The sequence below is a fragment of the Cnephaeus nilssonii genome (assembly GCF_951640355.1).
Source record: "Cnephaeus nilssonii genome assembly, chromosome: 7".
Lineage (NCBI taxonomy): Eukaryota > Metazoa > Chordata > Mammalia > Chiroptera > Vespertilionidae > Cnephaeus > Cnephaeus nilssonii.
The window spans coordinates 7,450,780-7,455,855 of record NC_137078.1 but is presented as its reverse complement, the minus strand read 5'-3'; the positions used below and the strand labels follow the sequence as shown (position 1 = coordinate 7,455,855).

At 42.8% G+C, this 5,076-nt stretch overlaps 1 pseudogene across 1 annotated transcript; it reads left to right on the top strand.

The window, feature by feature from the left end:
• Nucleotides 1-3,723: 3,723 nt before the first annotated feature.
• LOC307102728 (ornithine decarboxylase-like) lies at nucleotides 3,724-4,591 on the top strand (annotated as a pseudogene). Its single transcript has one exon. The product of its transcript is annotated as an ornithine decarboxylase-like (transcript).
• The last annotated feature ends 485 nt before the right edge of the window (nucleotides 4,592-5,076 follow it).

The following is a 5,076-nucleotide window of genomic DNA, read 5'->3' as shown; positions in this document are numbered from 1 at the left end:
ATGCATACAAGTTCTTCAGTTGATCTCTTCCCACCCACCCATCCTCCCCCATCTTCCCTCTGAGATTCCTCAGGTTGTTCTATGCTTCTGTGTCTTTGGATCTATTTTGTTTATCAGTTAATTTTGTTCAATAGATTCTACATATAAGTGAGATTATGTGATACTTATCTATCTCCAACTGGCTTATTTTGCTTAGCATAATACTCTTAAGGTCCCTCCATGCTTTCTCAAAGGGTAAGAGATCCTTCATTTTTACTGATACATAGTATTCCAGGGTGTAAATGTACCACAGCTTTTTTATCTTTTCATCTACTGATAGGCACTTGGGCTGTTTCCAGATCTTAGCTATTGTAAATTGTGCTGCTATGAACATAGTGGTGAATATGTTCTGATTGGTGTTTCTGGCTTCTTAGGATATATTTCTAGAAGTGGGATCACTGGGCCAAATGGCAGTTCCATTTTTAATATTTTGAGGAAACTCCACACTGTTTTCCACAGTAGCTGTGCCAGTCTGTATTCCCAGCAGCAGTGTAGTAAGGTTCCCTTTTCTCCACAACCCAACAGCACTTGTTGTTTGTTGACTTATTGATTATTGAAATTCTGACATGTGTAAGGTGGTACCTCATTGTCATTTTAATAAACTCCTTTGTTTAGGGGATTAAATATCCCAAATCTAGTTCTCTTGCAGTGACCATGCCCATCTGGCCAATGACCTGTTCCCAGATGTGACTGACAGACAAATACCTTCCGAGGTCACTCCAACTTCACTGGACATGCGTCTATCTGACCTTCGTTAGACCCCCAGAGAGTGGAAAGCTGCAGCTTTCCAGTGAAGCTGCCCAAATGACATGCCTGTAATATTTGGCCTTCCCTTCGCTTCTTTCCTGTTATTAATAACTAGGCTAATTACAATTGTATCAATACAACCAAGGTGGGTATAGTTACAGTAGAGCTTGGGCCTGGCAGGAGAGAAAAACAGGCACAAAGTAGCAGGTAGCAGCCCCTTTGAGCACCCACACTAATGGCACCTGGGCACTATTTGTTGCCTCACTCCGGCCTCAGCACAGGTAGCTGCAGGAGTCACTGCTGCTCTTGAATCAGTGTCAACAATCCCAGGCCCTAAATTTAAATATTATAATGTAATGGAAAATAATGATCACTATTAATACAGCAATGGCAACATCTGAGACCCTGTAGCCAATATTTCACATGGAACAAGATACCTGCTTTGGAAATTGCCAAATAAGGTCAGCACAACTTGTTGGTTCAGCTATATGAAGAAAAAGCCTATTTATCCTGAAATTTGGGGCCAATTTACACATTGAGATAGAGAAAATATCCTTGTACATACTAATTTCTTGGTGAGATAACTTACTGAGACTGTTTCTGGAGAGTGACATTAAGACCACATCACTTGTTTTTCTAATCATGACAGTTCATTAGACTCGAGGGCCTTGTGATTGAAAAAGTGGCTCAACTACTTAATTAGTGAGGAATATTTGAAGAAATGTAGATATAAGTCCTATTTCAATGAGTGCTATTTTTATTGATGTCTCATTTTACATTTCATTTAAAAGAGAGTGAATACTCCATATAAAGATTACATATGATAGTGGGAGGAACCAGTCTGAAAAGGAATCTGACTATCCCCTCCTGACACTAAGAGATGTGTCCCTAGGATTCCCAGGACTGCCACCACAAGACCCATCTTGTTCTCCATCTGAGGCTTGGGACCTGCTACTTAGATCAGTGATGGCGAACCTATGACACGAGTGTCAGCACTGACACGCGTAGCCATTTCTGATGACACGTGGCCGCTGAGGCGGCCGCATGCCGAGGATGAAACATTTGCTGCTCCTGAGGATGAAACATTTGCGAAATAATGTTTTTTCCTCAAAGTGACACACTACCCGAGTTATGCTCAGTTTTTTGGCAAAGTTTGACACACCAAGCTCAAAAGATTGCCCATCACTGACTTAGATAATCACAGCTGCTTTTATTGATCAGCATTAAGAGGAAGTTGAATCAGAAAAAGGGGAAGAGATGAGTTTATAATGGGTGAAATCACCGGTGTGGAGAGTAAAGGAGAGCTACACTTCCCAGTGCTGCAGCCCTTTCAGTGCCTCCGCCTCCACACGAGTCAATACTGCATTTCATGTTTCTTAACGAGGCATTTGCTCTAAAGGAAAAATGCTTTGCGCTGGCCGTTTCCACTCAGCTCAGCTGACCTGATTTTCAATGCCTTCAATAATTTTATTTTTTTTAAAAAAAACTGAAGTCATCAGCTTTGATTTTCATGAACTCTTTTATATGAAAATAATTTAGTTTTTCGTGTAGCATGCTGTTCTCATATTTTGGGTATTATGGTTTGAGGATGCTGCTTTTTTTTTTGCCAGTTTGCCTATTCCCTATGTTATCACTATTTTCTTGAGTATCACTTTTGCTGGCTATTTATCTTGAATATTTTCTTTCATATTTTAAGATTCACTTAAATATCTGGTGAGCCTTGATTTTTGTTCATCTACTAGAGGCCCAGTGTGCACGAAATCATGTGCGGTTAGGGTCCTAGGCCATCGTCTGCCCACTCACCAATCCCTACTGCCACCCCTGGTTCGCCTTGGTTCCCTGATCGCAGCATAGCTCCGGTTCCTGTGGCCGTGAGGGGGTAGGGGAGGGGAGAGACCAAGGGGTCGCTGTTCCACCCCGACTTGTCAGTCTCACCCCACTGCCACTCACCTTGCTTCCCCGATCATAGCATGGCTCTGGTTCCCTGGAGCCTGCGGCCAGGGGGAGAAACCAAGAGGTCGCTTTTCTGCCTGCTCACCAGTCCCGCCCCTCTGCTCCATTCCCTGAGGTTCCCCGTTCGCCATGCTGAGATGGGAGACTCCGGGGCGGGGGAAGGGACCGAGAGTTGCCCAATACACCTCATGGTGACCGGCCATTTGGTCGTCCTGGTCATCACGGGCACTGCTTATTATATAAATAGATTAAATGATGTTGTAACACCTCAAAGCCAAGATTTAGGTTTCTAATACCATTCTCCAATAAAAGGAATCAGGGCTCCTTGGAGAATGGTATCCAGGGCTGGGTCAGGGAAACATCTTTAGTGCCAAACAATAAGAAAGAGCTCAGAAATAATTACAAGCATCAGTTTAAAGGAAAATAGGAGTCAACTGAATGAGCTTACAGTGGCTAAGGGTAGAACATTTTGAGCATTAAAATAAATAAGTATTGGCTTATAACCTAAAGTATGAAATAAATACCCATGAGTATATATGATATAAATTAAATGATTGAAATAATAAATAAGTAGAGGAAAAGATATGTGTTCCATGTAAAATAATTTATATGTCCTCTGCCTCCAAGGAATTGGAGTGACTTCTTCCAAAGAGAACAGCATTAATAAAAGGGAGAAGAGGTCCGACCCTTAGCCTCCACACCGCCCCTCTGCCAGCACTCTGGCGCAACTTGGGCCCACCATCTCCACAGGAGGCAGCGAGGCAGCTGAGGGGCCCGCGGTCCTGCGTGCTCTGCGCAGCGGCTCCATGGTATGGGCGTGAGGCGTCCTGCACTCTAGGGACATTCTCACTGCTGCACTGAGAGAACCCACCTTCCATGGACTGGGAATTCCTGGAGAGCTGCGTTTGTGAACAGCTGGCAATAATTTCCTAAGTCCCATCTCTTCATTTCCCTTTGTGTTGCATTTTGGAACATCCAGAAACCATGAACATGAACAGCGTTAGTAATGAAGAGTTTGACTGCCATTTCCTCGATGAGGCCTTTACTGCCAAGGACATTCTGGACCAAAAAATTAATGCAGTCTCTTCTTCCGATGATAAGGATGACTTCTATGTTGTGGACCTGGGAGACATTCAAAAGAAACATCTGAGATGGCTAAAAGCTCTTCCTCAGGTCACCCCGTTATGCAGTCAAATGCAATGACAAGAGAACCATAGTGAAGACTCTAGCTGCCATCTGGACGGGATTTGATTGTGCCAGAAAGACTGAAATATAGTTGGTGCAGAGTCTTGGGGTGTCTCCAGACAGGATCATCTATGAAAACCCTTGTAAACAAGTGTCTCAGATTAAATATGCTGCCAATAACGGAGTCCAGATGATGACTTTCTATAGCAAAGTCGAGCTGATGAAGGTTGCCAGGGCACATCCAAAGCCAAAGCTGGTTTGCGGATTGCCACCGATGACTCCTCAGCTGTCTGTCGTCTCAGTGTTACATTTGGTGTCACGCTCCAGGCTTCTTTTGGAACGGGCCAAGGAGCAAAACATTGATGTCATCGGTGTCAGCTTCCACGTGGGCAGTGGCTCTACCAACCCTGAGACCTTCGTGCAGGCCATCTCTAATGCCCACTGTGTCTTTGACATGAGGGCTGAGGTCTGTTTCAACATGTATCTGCTAGATATTGATGGTGGCTTTCCTGGATCTGAAGATGCAAAGCTTAAGTTTGAGGAGATCACCAGTATAATCAAACCAGCCCTGGACAAGTATTTTCCATCAGACTCAGGAGTGACAGTCGTAGCTGAGCCAGGCAGATACTATCTAAACAAAAAATTAGCAAAGAAACATCAATCCTAAATGACTCACTAGATCAATTGGAATTAATTGACATCTTCAGAACATTTCACCCCAAAGTCACAGAATATACATTCTTCCCAGGTGCACATGGGTCATTTTTAAAGATAGACCACATATTGGGACACAGGCAAAATGTCTTCAATTTAAAGAATATTGAAATCATATCAAGCATCTTCTCAGATCGCAAGGGCATAAAAGTAGAAATCAAGTACAATAAATACAATGAAAAAATCAAACACCTGGAGGCTAAATAGCATGCTATTAAACAATGATTGGGTTACCAAAGAGATCAAAGAAGAAATAAAAAGCATCATGGTAACAAATGACAATGAAAACACACAATCCAAAATCTATGGGACACAGTGAAAGCAGTCTTGAGAGGGAAGTTCATAGCCCTGCAGGCCTATCTCAAAAAAAACAAAACAAAAACAAAATAAAAACAAGAAAAGATGGTAATAAATTATCTAACCCTACAACTCAAAGAT